Raw genomic sequence first — 19,836 nt, 5'->3', positions numbered from 1 at the left:
GCGGTCCGGGCGAGATGAGAAGTGGTTAAACAACTTTCCCGTTTCTTGTTCCGGTTTGCTAGCTTGTTGTTGCTGTTTTTTTTCTCTTCTGTCCTCCGTTCCCCGATCTTTGCTTCGTTTACTTTTCCGCCGTGTTCGCTTAGTTTTCCTATCTCCCTCTCCCTCTCTCTCTCTCTTTCTCTCTTTCATACACTTCGCTTCCTTTTGGGGCGCTCCATCGTCGCAGATTTGTTGGACGCGAAGTTACGAAACTCGCACCGCGAAAGCCGCCAACAAAAAGGGTGACGCAAAACTTTTCTTTTCTCGTACAACACCGTGGTTGGCGTTTGGGGCCGATTTGTGGTTTGCTGGAAGACTGAAGCAAGGAACGACCAACGACAACCGGACACGGCCGGAAAACCTTCACACTTCTTCTTCCTCTTCTTTGTAGCAATTCGTACCTGAGCTTAGGCTGCCCAGTGTAGATTCCTCACCGTAGCTCGATCACCGGCGAGCACCGTCCTTGCAGCGGTTTCCTTGTGGGCTGGAACAGGAACAAGCGTCCACATGTTTAGCACACTGCACTGCGTTCGAGATAACAGCAATGCGTGCTACTCCAGCATCTATGATCGAATCGTGTGCTTTCTCATCTCATCTCATCAGGCTTGCTCACCTCACCAGACCGTCTCACGGCAAGAACGGAATAAAGAAGGTAAATGGACGGTGCTTTCGTTTGGCCCAAATTACTGCGTGGCCCAATTCCGGATGCCTACCACCCCCAACGGGAGGGAGGCATGGGAAGTCCGTAGGGTGAAAGGGGGGTGTTGTTGGGTCCGAATGTCCTCGATAGAAAGGTAGTTAAAAAATCAGTCACCATTCCATCTGGTGGTATGTGAGTGAGTGTGGGAAAATGGAATAAGTAAATAATGTCGGGCCTCCTCCTTCTCTTTCTCTCTCTCTCTCTCTCTCTCTCTCTCACACACACACACACACACAAATACTCTCTCTATTGTTTGGGATTTGTTTAGGCGCGTGTCGCCGTTGCACCATCGTGATGGAGCGATCGAGGAAGCATTCTAAAAATGTGACTAATGTGCGGTACCGATCACTACCGCAATAAACATTGGCTTTTGCTGCACATTCTCGCATATTACGTCAAAGAAAGAAAAAAAAATACCATCTCTGGGCTAGAATCGCGTTGCGAGGGCGAAACGAGGGCTAGGGAAAGAAGCAACAAGCAAACATTGACATACCCGATGACGTTGATGATGGTGATGATGACGCGGTCCTAACCTTCACGCGCGTTTCGTCGAATGTTTTCCTTCTCTCTCGCTTTTGCGCTCACGCCGCGCGAGATTACGCTTTTCGTTTTCAAATCACGCTGATCCTTTCTTGGCTGTTGTACGTAATTGACCTAGAAATGAATTTCGATCCCTTCTCTCTCTCGCTGTGTGAGTGTGTGTGTTTTTCTTTTGTTCCATCACACACCGGCGGCGGCTTTCTCTTCGTCCGCAACCCCCCCCCCCCCCTACTCTGCTTCCTTCATCTATTTCTTACGCGCAGTCCGTTCACGCGTTAGTCGTCGTCGTCGTCGTCGTCGTCAAGGTTTCACCTTGCACAACACACAAAGGGGGAAACCGAACGCAGCAGCACACCCTAGCAACCGATATCCCATTCCAGACCAGGAAAAACAGAACTCGTTTTCCTTTGTCAAATTCCTTTGAATGCGAGCAGTAGTCACGCATCTCGAAATTGAGATTGTGTGTGTGGGTTTTTCTTAAACTTCTTTTCATCTGTATCTATCTCGCACATAAACCCATTTACACGATCTGAAACATGTTCTTTGGTGGTTCTTTTAATTGGAACCTGTTGGCGGCACAGCATTACCATATCGGAGGTAGTTTGGAAGTCATAGGAATCTCTCGAGAATTCCCTTAAGCAATTATGAACACCAGCTGGTTCGCTTGGTAGGTACGGGTGGAATAAGGAGCAGCGTAACTTGTTCCATTTGAGGTCAGTTCCGAAAACGATAAATGGGTCCAACATTCTCAAGATGACATATTAATCCCTCGTTTCGTCCGCCTTGACCTTGGCGTCTTGTACAAATAAGACACGGGAGAGACTGGCTATTTCTGGGAGTGTCGTTAAGTGTGTATTTGACCCGCAGTACATTCCTTGGAGCAACAGCATCTCGGAGATTTGACTTATCGTCTCGCATCCGTCATGTGGATTGATTAGAAGAGTGAGATTCGACGAATCGACGCATCGGAGTCACCGTAAGGTGGCCATCCGTCTGTGCCACTCTGCAAATCGCTGCCAGCCTGCGTTCATTATTCTCATTATGGCTTTCCCCGACCCCAAAACCTCGGCCCGATTCTTTTGGCTCTTGTGGTTGCGGCGCTATTACACCGGTTTGGCGATTCTGGTGCCGCTCCTCCCCCCCATCCCCCCACTTCTAGCCCCTTTGCCAAGGGATCGGAATTGAGGTCAGTTAAGAAACGGTTGAACGTGAACTACTACAGCGCCGCAACGGTGTGTGCGAGATGCGAGTGTACGACATGAGCTGGTCTGAGCGTGTGTGAGAACGTCACAACTGCGGTGCGAAACAATGCTGAACAAGATGCAAGTTTGTTGATCGAACACATAAAAAATCCCCCCCCCCAACCCCCTACACACACACACACACGCACGCACACAGCTCCATCAGCCCCATAAAAGCCGGTTCCGGCGTTTCGCGATCCAAAGGCCACGGCGAGAGCGAGAGAGAGAGATAGCGTGTGTGTGTGTATGTGTCTGTTTACGATGAGTTTTTTCTTTACCCAAACACTACGAGAGCGCGTCATGGCCTACTTCTCACCGGTTTTGTTTCACGCGCAGTCTCCATCTCGCTCGCACCTTACCATCACTCGCGCTCTCAGTCACTCCTTTTGTTGGACGCATAGCCGGAGCTGCTGCTCATGATGAACTGCTACTAGATTCTGAAGATGCAAAAACGCACTAAGTAGCGCAATACATGAAGAATGAAGAAGTACTTTACATTTTCCCAATTTCTTCCAACTAATTAGGATAAACACTGCCTCGGGTAGTGCTAGCGAAGATACTAGAAATAGTACAACTAAATTGCTTCTTAGTCCATACTGAGATCAAGTGAAGTAGAGCGACATTTGCTGTAACTTTGCGCTTCGATCGATTTGCTTTTTTGCTTCGAAATTTAAAGGCAAATCTTTTTCGGGCACCAACCTAACATCTCCGAATTGTTCCTTATCATTTTCTTCGCGGAGGATAGGTTTTCTCGTGCTGGATGGTTGGAACTTTTTGGTCAGCACTTTACGGACATGCCCGAATGTTGTTCGTTCCGTTCCGAGAAGTGAAAGTTGGCTGCAAAGTCGAATTTAATCCCACCTGGCACGGGAGATTGGTCATTGTGGGCAGGGGGATGTCGCTGGGAATTGGATGGTGCTCCTGTAGTTTATGGCACATTATGGAAGTTTCTTTAGATTTGCTTAATTTGCAGCATTACATTTCGACTAGCTCCATTATCACCATAACACACGGCCGTGGAATTAGCAACCGATTTTCTTCGAGGTAAAGGAAAACCACCCCCCCTGTGGAGTCGTTTGACATTCAGCCCATCAGCTGTTAGGCGCGTGTTGATTTGATATCGATTGCACCGGTTCCACCCTTCCGGCATCCTTCTTCCCTTCTTTACGCACCCTTTTGCATTTCATGCGAATTGTGCGATTGTTCAAATGAGACGGGTTTGTTTTGGTGTTGCCGCCGTCATGCGTTCTTTGTGGGGTGTGCTGTTTTCACGTGAATTCTTCCCACCAACGCGCACAGTCGAAATTAGGAGACAGAAAAGTGTTGTACGTATATGTATTGTGGAGGTCTGTAGGGTGTTGGACGATAACATAACAATTTTTGGCACTCCTTGTGCATTGAGCGAGTTAATAAATATGTACTGCCGAACCCTTTTTGACTCGATTGAAAAGAAGAAAACACGCAACGATATGCTTCAAACAGGCATACAAATTTCGGTTCCGATTGTGAAAAAGAGCTATTGGAGATGCATCGAAATCAGGTGGAAGTAAGAAGCAGCGAACACACTTACAAAAAAAAACTGTCCACACAAAAGCCCATAATCCATGCGCTGCTTTGTGAACAGCGATGGAAAACTTGAAGTACTTAACGTACCCGTATCGACGGATGCTGTTGGGAGGAGTGGTTCGTGTGTTCCGCGAAGCAGCGGGGGTGCGATGGTGTGCGTGCGAGAATATGTGGTAATGTTGGTGTTCGGCATTATTAGGCCGAATAGCGACTGCACATTTGACTGGGTGGCGGGTAAGCAAATAACAAAAAAGAAGGACTTTTTGTCACTCTGGTGGGATTTTGCAAACTGGTTAGAAGCAGAAGAAAATGCAGAATTTTATTCAAACTTTTCCCGACAAAGAAAACCTCCGGATGTTTGATAAAAGCCCCCAAAGCAGAGCTAATTCTCCCACATAAATTCCCATCGTTTGGGCCAGTGTCTAACCAGCCAGCTCCGTTCGCGTTCGGTTCGGGTTTGGTTCGGGTCTCTGCCATGGCCAGCGTGATCGTGTCGCCGCGTGTTCGTGCTTGTTACGCACTTCGTGTAAAACCGCGGTCGCGAGAGGTTGGTCGACGCTGCTCTGGGCTGCACTTTTCTCGCACTTCAACCCAGCCAAAAGGTCCAATGGAATTTGCGGCCGTGAACAGGAAGAAGGTGGCGCCGAAGAAGAACAAGCTAACGAGTCGAGTTGAAACATCGTCGGCGTAAATTTGGCATAGCCTGCTGGTGTTTGTGTCGAGTGTGCGTGTGTATTGTGTACAGTGCGCGTCGTGTGGCAAGTGCGCGACGGAGGCTCGTACCACAGGTGAAAGAAACAGTTGCAACAAACAACACGAACAACAGGGCAAAGAAAAGCGCACTCACCCGCTCCAACAAGAAGACGGCGCATCGAAGTTGAACATAAAGTACAGTTAAAAGACGATTCCACACATTACACAGTCACCGCATACCGTGTGTCCGAGAGAAAGAGAGAGAAAGAGAAAGAGAGTACGTGAGGGTGTGTGAGGGGAAGGGTGAGAAGGAGTGAGAGGGTGGCAAACAATGAAGGCAGTGCGGGTGTGTTGGTGCTTGGAGTTGGGAATTTGCTTTGTTTTCCAAGTGCAAGAACAGCGAATGCACAGTCAATAAGTTCGCGACACGAGAGTGACGGAAAACTAGAAGAACACTAAGCGTGCTGGTGTGTGAGTGTGTGTGTGCCTTGGTTTTTTATTCTAGAACACGGGCGATACGTACAGCTACGGGAAGATTTTCATCCCTGCGTCCGCCTGCATGCACAGAACGGGCGATGCAAATGTGATGATCATAGCAATCCGCGGCCGACCCCGTGAGTAAATCGGGCCGAGTGCACGGGACACTATGACTTGACGGATGCGGTGTAAGGGTGTGTGTGCATGTACGTGTGCGTGCTTTTGGGAGCTAATTAATTGTCAATTGCCAAATCGTCTCCATTCATTAGCAATCCCTGTCTCGGCACCTTGTGCGTGTGCCCGTCTGTGTGGGTAAAGGGATGTGCAAGCGGAATCAGTCGCTTGTGTTAGTGAGTAGCGCGAAGCAATAGAACCTGATTGAGCAATGCGCACACTGTGCCCGTGTGTGCGCGCGCGCGACTGGTGTAAAATGTGTTTGCGTGAGCGTGATACCAGTGTGTGTGTGTGTGAAGTGAGAAGGTGATCGCTCACGCTGCTTTCATTCACGAAATCGGTGAAATCGTCGTCGTCCGTCGTCTTTGCGGGACCAACAAAAGCAGCGAAAAAGAGAAATATAAGAAAAGCGAAAGAAAAAAACAAACACAGCTCCGATGAATAGGCTCGTTCTGTTCGCTGTGTAAGCGAGTGTGCTTACGTTTTTGTTTGTGTGTGTGTGCGAGAGAGAGAGAGAGAGAGAGAGAGTGATGGTAGAGGAGCGCTGTGATAATTGCTACCCTCTTTAGCCGTCACCCACCCCACCTGTCTACGCAATTCCTGGAACGAAAGTAGATCGCTTGCGCTTGTGTGGTGATCATCGATCATCGCGTACAACGACGGTGTCTATTCGTGCGTGCACTTTTGAGTGTTCACTGTATCTAGCTGTGCGTGAGTGTGTGTGATCGTGATTTTCCCGTGCGCATCAGAAGCACTGAGCACAGTGGGGAAAACCGGGCAGTCCGTCCGTGTGCTGCGGAGCCTTGCATTATCAGTATCGCATCATTGCTCTGTGCGCGAGATCGTTTTGTGCAATGCAAGTGCTGTGTTAGTGTGTGTGTGTGTGCTAACAACAGAGCAAAAAGAAAAAGCGAGTGTGATCGCAGAGTGGTGGTAGTAAGAAAAAAAGAAATCCAAGCATACCTCTACTGAAAAGAAGCTCTTATTAGTGAAGCTGTGCGTGAAGAGTGTCGTCCGTATGAGCTTAGTGAGCAGGAAAAAAGGGCTCAGTGCATCTCATCGTTAGCCTGCGCGTTGTTTTTCTTTTGTTGTTTCTGGGTGCAAACAGTGCAATATTTCCGTCTACGTTCGACCTCAGTCGTATTTTTCCCGCGAGCCCACACGCTGGTGGTGATTCTCTTAGTGCCGCGCGAGTGACATCACAGTACGAGTGTGAAAATAGAAATATAATTGAATTCCGCGCAATTCAGGCTCGATTTGTGCACGTGTGGCTGTCTGTCTCTGCTCTGCTGTGTGTTCACACGTATGTTTTTGCGTGCGAGCGTGCGTGTGTGTTTGTGTGCGTAAGTCACCCGTTGAGTGATGATGGAATTGCAACCACTGTTCGTAGTAGTAGCAGCGACCACGATAAGTCGTACCCTTTATCTACTGCAACAAACGCCTGGTGGCACCACGTGGGGCAATCATAGTGCAATGGCAACGGCAACCACCACGAGCGAAGGGCACAATAACAACACATCACCAGCCTACTATAACTACCTGTCTGCGCAGCATCGCCGGATGACGTGACGGTGTACAGTCGGTATCAACGGAAAGGCAGCACACGGTTTGGAATAAATCCACGCCGGTTTTTTTTTTCAACTAAGAGACGCACACCAAAAAGTACATGTGTGTGTGTGTTAAGCAGAGGTAAGAGGTTGATTTTTATTAAAAAATATTTTCACTTAATTTCAATCGCATACCTCTGACAACAAGCTGTCGGGGGAGACTATGCTATGAATGTGGTGAGAAAGCCACCAAACAGTATATTATACCTAACCCGAGGATTATAGTGTAGATTGTTTGATCCTTTCTGCTACCTAGGAGAGTCTCAAACTAATGACGTCTCTGTCATCAACTAGATTGCCTAATTGATTCTCGGATGAGCTCTCATCAGCTCAGTAAATTGAAGATAAGGCATGAAAACCCAACTCCCAGACAGGTAGAAAAAGTCCCACCAAAATTCGTCGCCATCCTAAAAAACTTGATAAACTTGCCCAGAATACCTAGAGAGGGCATTGAGTTGTAGAGTTCCATCCTAAAATCCTTCAAGACATGGCAGGAAGAATCTGGTGAAGATCCAGTCAGTGAAAGACCAACCATTATGTCCCTCACCTCAAGTAACAATTTTGATGAATTAATTACCCTACTGATGCGCCTCCATGTTTATCAGCTCAGCTATTATTTCATAGGCGCGTTGTGTCATCGTGATGTAGTGATTATTTTAATCGCTCATAATAGATTATATGCTAATGTCCACTCCAACTCATCACTGCCCATTGCTGGCGTTTATCCAAATTGTTGTTCCATTTTGTTTAGAGCACAATCAATTTGAGGCCCACTACAACGATAACAATTAGTGGCGATAATGGTAATGTTTGCGAAACTATTCGCACGTTAATGCCACCGATTTAGTGCAATCGGCATTCGCATCGGTGACTATCGGAGTTTGACGAATGCACGAACGAGAAGCTCAATGAAATAAATTTTTAAGGGGCATTTTTCTAAGAAACCTTCCGATTTGATGTTTTTCATCCATTATGCAAAAGCGCTGGAAACTTCTCCCTGGTTTTCCCAGTTTCCTATCGGTTTTCCAGCAATTCTGGAAAGTTTCTCCCTTCTCCTTGCTCCACCGGGCTTGCGAAAACGGTTCCTCTATCACGAGAATTTGATGCAGTTTATTTGCATCATTAGAACCATCCCACCATGACGGGTGGGCGACAGCTCTCAGGGCTGTGGGGCGTGCAACTTTGCTCGTTGTTATTTATTTGTCGTTCTGCTGATCGTTATTTTATGTTTTCTGCTTAGCACTCGTCTCGATTTGATATGGCAAACGTAGCTCTCCGAATGGTATTGAAGGTTAGTTTTCCAGTTAGAGAAAATTAATTAGATGCACATCGAACACAGAGATATGAGATCAGGATGCGGCTCTGACTGTATGCTTTGCTTGTTATGTCTATGTTTTCTCATTTTTATTTGCTCAATATTGTCCTTACACGGGAATTGGTTTTTTTCCTCTGTTTTATTGGATTGGAAGTCGATCACCGTCTGTGGAGGCACGCTTGCATGGCAATTCAATTAGTAGCCGTGTTGCCGTTGGCCGACCGTTGCGTAGGAAGTAGTTAGGCAGCGCGCAACTCAAAACACCAGTCCAGCTTCCAATGTTCTGTTCCGATTACAGTTTTTGTTCCCATGGCACTGAAACTCGATGCAATTTGTTTAGTTCTTAGCCAGCGATCGGAGGTGGATAATTGCATAGCCTCCGGATTGGTCTGAAGTGTATCGTCGTATCCAAAACATATTCCTGTTTTTTGCAGGACTAAGGACAATTGTTTCATCGTTGTTGTACTTTTCTCGTCACAACGAATTGTGTTGCATGCTCGTTAAATGATTAATCGGAACTGTACAATCGAAAGGTGAATAAACAAGCGCTCGGCGAAATGATGTTGTCTTTTATTCATCATGCTTGTGACGAGTTTGTTTTACTGAATGGTTTGTTTATGAAATCCTATCGTTAGTTTTAATTTGTTTTGCCGATCTTGCCAGCTAGGCTTTGCTCTGCCAATCAATCCCTGAGTTCATCGAAGGGAACATAAGGCCCTCTTTTTTCGGCGTTTGCTAATTCACTGTTCAACTTACTTTCTTACTTTCCTTTGTTTTCCAATGTTCCGGCCCATACCGAGGCATATGTTGGCCGTGGCTCACTCGTGTGGCCTATAAATCCACGACAAGCAACACCTTCTCGCTCACTTCACCCTTTATCCCGGGCCGGGGAGATTCCTTCGACTAATGGCATATTATTTCAGCTCGCATAAATTCGCGTCATTTTACCGGCGGAGGTGGTGGCCTTTCCTGCTTCCTTGTCCGCCTCGGGAGCTGATCGTTACATAACATTGAATCTGTTTCTGCTTTCAACCCTCCCTTCTGCTCCCGCCACTCGCCCCCCCCCCCCCCCCTTCTCCAATGTTTCCCCATTGTTGGTCGTTACTCGCTTTTCGAGTTTGCCATTCTCATGATGTATGTCACACCGGGTTTTTGCTGACACAGATGTGTTCGGTACACAGCGAAACCTCAAGTTTCACGAACCGTGTGCTCGCTGTGCTTTGTTTAAGGCAGGGTTTCTGTTGTTGTTGTTGCAGTTGCCGCCGTCGTCGTATGCTTCCAAGAAAGAACCCCCAAAGTCCTTGCCCATTTCCCCCAGAAGAGGCTTTTTGTTGGGGTAGGTTTAGAAAATATTACGTATCAAGTGTGTGTGTGGGTCGGTGAGCGGAAGGAGACACCCGAAGAAGGTCAGCTACAGGGAACAAAGTTATTATGCACCATCCAACAACAACAGCAGGAGCAGCAGCAACAGCAGGCTTAATGTTTCTGCTCCAACCCCCGGTCAATAAATGTTTTCCTCCAGCGAGGTAGAATGAGGATTTTGATAGGCAAATGGATTGGAAAGTAAGCGTCGAAAGGAAAGTTTTGATTTTGATTTTGTTGCTGTTGAAAGTTCCAGCTTATGCCGTTTGCAGGAATCGTTCCACATCACACTTTTTGGTGATATTCGAATGGATGACCTCGTCCCTGATGGGAATTGTTGTACCGTCTCTGGTGACTACTGCTTTGTCCCGACACACACGCTGTACATTACCATCCTCTTCATCGATCAACAAATTTAATGTTGCAGAAGGTTGTGTGCTCCTCAATGCCGACGTAACTGTCTCTGTGGCCGTCTGAGAGTCCTCCGGTCGCTCGGGAATGGCATTGAAGGAATGGATAGAGTTGCTTTCGCTGTGTCAACGTCAAAAGTCGTCGTCGTCGCCGTCGTCGTCCATTCACAAACAATGTGGACGTGTCTGTGGACTGAAGTGCACGAAAAGAAGGAAGGTTTTTTGGAGTCAGGGGTACGCTTGGGATAGATGGCATGTGGTCGTTTGTTTTATGCTGACCTAGGCATATGGCACACCTCTCCCGCTAACTGCCATCGTGGCTGGTTGTTTGTTTGTGCTCTGGCTAGCTTTTGCAAACTTTTCCACCATTGCCCGAGAGTTTTGTGTTGTGCCGGTTGGTCTAGCTGTGGTCTATTTAAAGCAGAAGCATGTTTTTATATGCAAAGCGTGATCAATATTGGGATATACTGGCTTTATTCTAATGAAAGTCTAATTACTTCCTGTGCCGTACCGTGATGCCTAGAAGGATGCTGGAATGTGCTGTGACTGGCGGGATTTTTTGTTGCTGTGGTTTTTTTCCAAGCTTGGGAAGGGAGCGTTTTGTCGAGTGAATCATCGACATTCCTATGGGCTCGTATTGGTCATCACCGTGTTGGTGTGTGCAGGATGGCTCACGCTGGGAGGATGTTTGGGAGGTTATTTTGTGCTCAACCGTGTGACTACGTTTGTTAAGTCCGCCGATGGTGGATCGTTTCCAGACATTACTAGCGACCTTGAGTTTGTGATAAACTTTGCACGGGCTTTGTGTGGATTGTTAACGCTGAACAATGAGCTGGACGGATGAAGGTCACCGTTTGATTCCTTCTTAGTGCGATGTTGCTGATGTTGCTGTGTTCTTGTAATGTAAACCTAGTTTAACTGAAAATTCGTAGTGAACTCGAATAAAATTTACTACAAAGCTTCTCGAGCCCTACGCGTGCTGTGGGAGAATGTCTTTAGATAAACGATGTTCACGATGCGTTGAACGGAATCAACGGCTCCCCATATGCATGTCAACTTGCCGCCGTGTGTGCATACGTTCAAGGGCTAAGGGCACGTCACGCGACAGAACGACGGGTTTGTGAAGAGTTTGTATTTCGACGCTCACCTTCGGCTTCGTTTTGGGGGCCGACGCGCGGAGGTTCAGTATGTTTGTACGTGTTTGTGATTCATCCATTGGCATCGCACCAAAAACCGACACGCTGGGGGCCTCTTCGCTGCTGGTGTGCGAGAGGCACTGAGCGCGTTTACACACATCACGTGTTTCGATGGGACGATGGGTGAGAAGCGCGTAGAAGGAATCAGTTAAAACACTTTTGCTCGTAAGAGGGTTTATATAGCTTGGCTAGACATTGCTAGACTTCGTTAAACTGTTCATCCAAAAGAAGTTTCTAACTGCTTTAGCTACATCGCTTCGCCGGTCAATTGGTGGATAGCTTTATTGACGCGAGTCTCTACAAAGATATGAGTGGAAAAACTTCTATTTCTTAGCTTCATCATCTCAACTATCATTTTATCGCATTTAATGTGTGTATTTTCTTTTGTTGCAGATTTTAACGATAAACACAAGTATCGTGCTCAACCTTCTTCTACCATTAGTTTAAGGTAAGTAAGTGGAAAGCAGGCGTAGAAAATTGATTTCTGTTAATGTTAACCCTTAAGCAAATCATTTTAAGCAGTAAATCGATAGTTCAGCTTAAACCAGTTAAAGCCTCGTCAGCTGAAGCAGGCACCAAACATCATATCAGGAACGCATTTTCCGCGAAAAGTATACATACAAAAAAGAGGGGAAAAAAGAAATTAATTAATAGAATGTACACGGGTCCGTTTCCGTCGCTCTCCAATCGATACGTTGCGATTGAATTACTGGCAGCTGATATAAAAATGTGTGACAGCTTTGTGGAGGTGCTGTTTCGCTTCATTTTCCACTATAAAACAATCTGTAAACAAATTTTCCAACCGGTTGCTTTCCCGCACTTTCCCAGATAATGTCCCACCATTGCTAGGACATCTCGCTGAAGGGACGGATAGGGCCAGGCCGAGTTGTCAAACCGTCCATCAACAGGCATTCTCCATTGCAGTCGTGATATTCGTTGTGTGCGTGTTTGCAACTTTTTTTTTGCCATTCTGCTACTCTCAGTCGACGCTGGGAAATTAGTTTTTCAGTTTGTTTGTTTCCAAAAGGGGGGCCCTGTTTGGACTTTTTGTTGTTGTTGTTGTTCCTTGGGCTGCATGTATAAGCTTTCGTTGCCCCGGGAAACGGAACCTGCGTGATGGGAAGCAACCGATATTCACATGCCAGGGAGGTAGATAAAAATAAAAATCATACTTGACGGTGGGAAAAGGTGCTGTGCTGTAGAACGCTTGCTACGCTCTCGCTCCTCGCAGCTATCGCGCGCTATCGTACCGGTTGCTGTGGCAACTATCCTGTGCGTGGTTGGCTCCTTTCGGCATACCAGGAACCTATGCAGCAGGACAAGATTCGTGGTAGGTTTCGTGTCGAATGTGTCGAATGGATGTGGGCGCTTTTATGCGAACTATCCTAAAGTCGGAGTGTTTGGCTGCGACTGCAACAGACGAAGAAAGGTTTTCCCTGCCCAAAAAAAAACTCTGGCGCTTTGAATGTTGATAATTTCTAGCGTAGAGTGTAGCAGTGAAGTGCTGCGGTTTTTCGTCAATGTTGACGAGGTTGACGAGTGACCCACTTGTAGCGTGCGTGTGACGCAAAAACCGTTGCCCAGGGCAACCAGAATAATTGGCTTTGCGGTCGCGTATAGGCATGTGTCTGTGTTTGTGTGTGGTTTTGATTGATTTTGTGCCTGATTTATTTTTTTATCTCAATCTTGCTGCCCGAGTGATGTGGTTATACACACACACACACCACCAATCCTGCTCTTTTAGCACTAGCTTGGTTCTAGTTTGGTTGTTCGGTATCATCCTCATGGCATATCTCTGTCCCTGCTGTTAAAGTATGTGACTCTCCGTTGAACGTTTGCAGTAATAGGGTGAAAATCAGCCAACCTACCGTGAGAGAATCGATTTAATCTTGATCCCTCCAAACGCCTAACGAGGAAGACAAACTGTATGCGAATTCGTTGGTCTTAATGTGAATGCGCGCGATTTACAAAACAGATCACGTTCGATGGGGTTTTTTTGCTCTTTGTTTAGAGCGTTGCGGGTTTTTTTTTCGTGGCTGTTGCTTTACAGCAACTTGAATATAGAGTTGTGAGCGTGAATCGTTGTGTATACCGGTGGACCATCTGGAAGCATGAATTAACACACCTTTTAGGTTGGTTGGCGGCCACACGATTGCGTGCCCTATCCACCATTCCTTTTCGATTGTCTCGCCGGTCGGCAATGGCTCTTGCCGAAAAAGCTATCATGCCGCGAAGACGCAGTCGGGGTTTTCTTGCATCTTTGCTATCTCTTAATCGATGTCTTCCCTCGAAGCGATTCATTTCCTGTGTGTTAATGTTGGGAAGGAAAGCAGAAGAAGAAGATACAATTTTTAATATGTTCTGAGCATGATTACATTCTCCTTCATCTTTTGTTGAATCAAGACGGCACAAAACGGCTCACTTTAACGGAAGGATAAATTAAACTGTGCGCCAAATATTTACCCCCAAAATGATTCGATTGGGGGTTGTTTTTTGTAGGTCTCGCTCGCATATGTAGGTTACATTACCCCACTCGCGCCATGCGTATGCTTCTTGTGCTTGAAATTCTGCTTTCATGCTCACCATCACCTTCTGTTGCGTTTTCCGCTTTGCTGTCCCGATGGCCCCGGTGTGTGTTTGTCATTTTCTGTCGACTTTTTGCCATTTCATCAATTTCGGACTCTCGGCCCGGTTGGTCCCGTTCTCGCTTGCCGCTCGCAGCTTGATCTTCACCCAACACGACATTGTTGTTGCGTATTGCGTGTGCCGCTTTGATGCTTGTCCTTCTGCCTTCGCACTCCTTGCTGCCGGTGGCCACCGACCGATAGCCCACTTGCTAGTGACCCAAATTCCACTGGCTCTTTTCGATGCGTACCACCGTGGTCCGTGGTTTAGTGGTGTTTGTTTTATTGTATTCATTTGTGTGTGTGTATGTGTGTGTGTCTGCGTAGGCTACTACCACTCACGCATTGATCTGAGTTTTGGTGCGTGGAGAGGGACATTTTGCCGTTGCTTTCCGGCAAAATACATGAAGGTGGATTTTTTTATGTCCATTACTTAAAGATTTCCGTCGCAAAGAAAGGAAAACGCGCCCTAGTGAGCGTCATAAGCCTGAAAAAGGAAGGCATATTTCCTCGAAGGCAAAGATACAGGACGTTTCTACCCACAGACTTACGCTAAGCACCAACAAAAAAAGCTCTCCAAAACGATGTTTCCTCTCATGGTTGGAATGATCTGGAAAGTGAGTTGTCCATGTGTCACGGGTTAACGAAAAGCAGCAAAAAAGCAACTGTCGATTCGTGACGTGAGAAGCGAACAATCAAATCAAGCCAATGTTGGAACGTGAGAAGGATGTACGTGAGCTATGCAAGCTGGCTGTGCGAAAGAAGCAGAAGCGACAGTAGCAGAAGAGACAGTTTTCGTACATATAAACGAGTAAACGAGTCTTGGACCCCGTGGCCCCGTGGTGCTGTGGCTTTTGCTGTCCCTTAGCTGGGTGGTACCTTAAGTAGGTCACATAATGAGTTGGGTACTGTATATTTGATTACATGCTGCATCATACCGGGACAGGTGGTGAGAACCGTTGGTTAATGAGGTGGTTCAGGGCCTTTTTCTTTTTATTAGGCGTTTAATTGTTCATTTTATTGTGCAAATTTGCCGCTGGAAAAAATGAGGAAGAAACTGAGATAAATGTAACCTCAAATCACACATCCGAGTCCAGATTTTATTTGGTGGGACCTGCGATACGTTATGTATTGTGAACCCTCCTTGCGAAGTTGTTGATAGTGAGTGAATAACTGAGGATCTATCAGTTTGTTTGGGCTAACGCTTTTTAAAGATATGAAGTAAGAAAACACATAAAACTGAAGGATAAAGGTTATTATCAAAACTCTGGTATACAGCCACACAACAGCTACGATAGGGCGCCTCTCGTAACCTGCGTTACGCACGGCGTTATACGACCACTGATAATGCCACCATGTGCTATGCAGCAATTGTTTCGTCTCGAGTGCTGTTGATGGTGGAGGTGGCCCAGTACAAACTGCACCGTAATGACGAAATCGAACAACGAGACGGCCGAGTACACATGCCCTCGCCCTCACGTCGATTATGGCGCCCGGGGTAGTAGCACCTGTCTACGATTAAGTGAACGATAGGATGAGGGCAGCCGGTACACATACACACACACACACACACACATAAAAACCCAACCTACACAACCGATGTTCCACGCCAGTCCTTGTGTGTAGATCTGGTAGAAAATGTTTGCAAAACCATCGACTCCTTCCACATCCGAGTGCATTTTATTCGTTCTTCACATCGCATGGCTGTGTATTTGTGTACATGTTTTATTTTTTGTTGGGTAGAAGGTTGTATGTGTACGCTGACTGGGTACACACAGCCGAATCAGATACCCCGCATCATCCGCCGGTGGTAAAATGGTTTCCTCCAGTCCTCCAGTGAAGCGCTCGGTCTGCGACGGTGGCTTTTTTTTTGGGAGTATTTTCAATGCCAAAGTAATTGACCCAATTGTTTGTCGATGCAATACGCCACGGGCTCTGCTGCTACTGTGTACGTGTGTATGTGTGTGTGCTTGTATGTTGTGATAAGTCGTCTGGTATTGGCATTAGCATGATAAGGGAAGCGACACACGGTGGCTTGAATGCATCTCAAGAGTGCAGCACACATGAAGAAAAGTTGATAATACCTTCTCGGTGGGTAATTCCTGTACAACAAAAGGATTGGCCTTTCTGGAGACATTTGATGAACTGCAGTGTCCGTGATGCTCTGTTCCATTTACTTGAATGTCTGACTGTGCAGTTCCGAGTCCTTGCAAATCCTTTGATTGTGTGACATGCGTATATTAACTGCGCAATGGAAACACAATGCTGCAGCTTCAGAAGCAAATCGAAGGAAAGAAAATGCATCATCGACCGTTTGCAACAGTCCGGTAGAATCGTCTCGGTAGGGTTTATGACTGTCACTGTATGGTTTTGTCTACCAACAAACAAACAAACAAAAAAAACCCCAAAGCCGGAAGTAGAATTTCCATCATCAATCAAACGACGGCGACGACGGAAAAGCGAGGGCGAAACTCCAAGGACAGCCACAAAGATCGAAGGTTTTTCTGCGGCACAATTTGATGTGCTTTGTGCGCTCCTGGCAAGCTTCTCTCGTGCTTCCTTTACGGCGACGATAGCGAGATTTCAGCATAGTTTCTTGTGTGCTTTCCTGTTGGTTCGACCACGATGGTAACGCAGGACATCTCTGGTCCGGATCCAAGGCCCTCGTTTCCAAGGATTGTTCGCGTAGAAAGAGGTTTACTTCGGGTTGGTGTGTCTTGCCGAAGTAGTAGGCATCCGGCGGTGGAGACGAGGAAAAAGTTTGTTTTTTATGTCCTAGCGCGGGATACATTCCCTGTACACCTACGTCCCGTGGGAAAAGGGACAAAGTGTATGAACTCTTCGGGGGGTAACCATGATGGGGAGGGTGCTTCGTTTCGGTAGATTAAACTTTTTTACACTTTCATTACTTCCGACAGTTTGGTTTGTATGATGTTATCGTCTTTTTCTTCTTTTTTGCGTGAGATTTGCCGCTATCAAAACTATGCGTTTATGAGGTTTGTGTTAAGAAAGTCCTTAGTACGGTAGCGCCATTAAATTTGGTATGACGTTTAAGCATCTGATAACTGACACGACACGACGGGATATCACTAGAATCGCAAATCAGCGAAGAAATTGAATTAGCCAGCAGCTATGCAAAACTCAATCTGATTATCGGATAAATTGAACTGCGAGCGTTTTTGTTTGAGCGTACAGAGAGATATCAGATTTCTCTTCAGTTCGTACCACGATGATGTCATCATTAAGATGCTTTAAGATCTTGGCACGTAATGCTAGGAACACCTAACGTTCCAACTGGCGAAATCTTCATTGTTGGTAGGACTATATCTCCAGCTAAAATCTAGAAATATCTGCTCGAAGTTACACATTTGCTAGATGCGACTAGACATCAGCAGAAACTTAACAAGATAACAGATACCGTACCGTGCCTTTTTCCCTTACGACGGCACATCTCCGTGTGAGGCACGCTCATCGCTTTGTGTCTGTGTGCGTGTGGATTAACTTTTCCACGTAATTTCCCTCGCTTGAATGGCTTCAATTGTTGTGGCCGTCGATGTTTCAATTGTGCAAGAGTGAAAGCGTGCGCCGAACGACGATACCATCCAAAGTCGTCGTCCTTCCACACCCGGCGTTAATGGGAAAAGAGAGAAAGCGGAATGCGTATCCTTCTGCGTACCGGGGTAAAAAAAGAAAGATGGTACAGAATGCTTTCACTGTCAAGTTCACAGTGCACAAGTGTAAGGACTAGCGCGCAGCCATCGTACCTCGGAGGGATATATGTTGCTGCTAATGAATTTGAATTTCCCCGGATGGTGTGACCAGAGCGGTTCCTGGAACGCTTTTCATTCTTAAAAATAACTCAATTAACAAAAATCTAGGTGCAAACCCTAGGATGTTGGATGTTTTTGTTGACGATGTTGCGAGTGTGTCTTAATGTAGGATATTTGCATAAAACGTGCCCATAAAAATAGACATTGGAACATGGGTTTTTGGCGAACGCTTTCTGTCTCACTGCGCTGTCCGCCCGATATGGTGGCGACTTGGCGGAGTTGAAGAAGCCTATGGTCACGTCGTCGTAATTTCGCATGTTCACTTTATCGCGTTTCGTAAGGTTTCACTTTCGCCGTTTACCACTCCGGTCGCGCCCCATCCGCTTTCCTGGGCTTCGTTTTTGTCTTTTCATTGCCCGTATAATATGGGTGTAAATGATCAAACGATTCTTTCGGAAGACGACCACGGTATTGGGAGAGGAGGGGGAGGGTCTTCAGCGAAGGAAACGTAAAAAGTGATCATAAATATGAGATCGCTTAAGATATAATGATGATGCTGCTGCTGCTGCTGGCTTGCGATCATTTACCCCCGTGTTCAACTACCTGCGCTGGGGATGAAAAATGTGTGTGTGTGTGTGTGTGTTTCCCTACCCCTTGGGGGTTTTAACAGATTTTCTTCAGCTCATGTCCGACGTGGTGGAAAAAAGAAGGAAAGAAAATGCATCGTACAGCGCACCAGGCACCACTACTATCCACGAGAGCGATACGAGCTACTCTCGAGTTTGCGCGTTTATGAGTGTGCGTGAGAATTAACCGCTTGATTGCACTTTCTTTCCCCCCTCCTCCTTGCTTCAACGCACCCCATTCTACAATCACCCTTCCCTGCCACGGTTTTAATCAAGAGTGCGCAATGGTGGTGTGGTGCATTTTCTTTCCGCTGCTGCTGCTGCTGCTACGCGCCAACTCAAGTGGAGCGACGCTGATGATGTGAGAGCTTCAAGCCAACGATGCGTTCGCTAGTGCTCGTGTGTGCGATCCCCATGACCGTAGAGATCGTGGTGCGCTTGTTGTATGTGTGTGAGATCGAGTGGCAAAGGTGTGTGCGCGCGCGTGGTGAAAGTTTTTCCACCCGTTTTGTGTCGCATCGTATCGGGTGCAGTGGGAAGGAGCAACCATAAGAAAGCTGGTAGACTTGGCTAGAGGATCTTATGGAGAGTAGTTTGGTGATATCACGTTGAAGCTAAGGGTTTGAAGGAGGATTCACTTGAAAGGGAAATACTTTTGAGAGGAATCAAAGAACTTCTCGCACTCTCCTTGAGATCCAACGATGTTACTGCACATTGTTATTGCGTATTGGATGCAGTTTTCCTTACACTCACCCATGTCACACGCAGCGCTGATGCATCGCGCTTTGCTACCAAACCACACCAAACAAAATAATCCCACGCCCAACCATCGTCATCATTGGGTGATCTATTTTCGTGTGGTGAAATTTACCAACGCGCATATTATTGCACCGAGAGTGTGATGCGGCGCGTGTGAAGTGTGAATGACAGCGAGTTAAAGCCCGATGCGAAGACTTCATGCCTCTCGCAAGATCCGGTGGTCCAGTGCGAGGATTAACATCGATAAAATTGGCATCTGGTGCTGTGGCTAGGTAAACCCAAGACCGAACGAAGTCCGTTCCGCTTTGAACTCTAGAGTAAAGACCGGAAAATGTGTATTTTCCGGGAAAGCAGCAGGAAGAGAGTGCTCGATCCCCCCTCACCGTTTTCCATTCGAGATCACTTGAACATAAATGTTTTCTTCCTGTCTGCAGCGTGTCTGACTCGGGTGTCGTTGCATATGTTACGGCCGCGCAACCATACACCGCGACATCAAGCAAAGTTCGAAGAGGTCTTGTTCATTTGTGTTGCAAAAGGTGAGTGACACTTGTGGGTTAATGACGCACGCCACCATACTGCGGTTATTTTTTGTACACCGACAGTCGGACGGACTATTATTTGGTGCACGAACACGATCAGTGAAGGATCGTGAAGAGGAGAAGAAAACGTCAAAGGATTCCATCTTGTGTAGCGCGACTCCTATTGGTGTGTGAGTCATCAAAAATTGGGACGTGTTT

At 46.7% G+C, this 19,836-nt stretch overlaps 1 protein-coding gene across 1 annotated transcript in view; it reads left to right on the top strand.

Moving 5' to 3' along the window:
• The first annotated feature begins 4,593 nt into the window (after positions 1 to 4,593).
• Positions 4,594 to 19,836, top strand: part of LOC118512155 (mucin-12-like) — a 53,623-nt gene continuing 38,380 nt past the window's right edge. The window contains exons 1-2 of the mRNA XM_036056195.1: positions 4,594 to 7,119; positions 11,714 to 11,768. The gene's annotated coding sequence lies outside the window, so the exon portion shown is untranslated. The remainder of the gene's footprint in view (positions 7,120 to 11,713; positions 11,769 to 19,836) is intronic.

This window comes from Anopheles stephensi, chromosome 3, assembly GCF_013141755.1.
Source record: "Anopheles stephensi strain Indian chromosome 3, UCI_ANSTEP_V1.0, whole genome shotgun sequence".
NCBI classification, from domain to species: Eukaryota; Metazoa; Arthropoda; class Insecta; order Diptera; family Culicidae; genus Anopheles; species Anopheles stephensi.
Note: the sequence above shows the minus strand (reverse complement) of the source record. Positions and strands in the feature narration are given on the sequence as shown.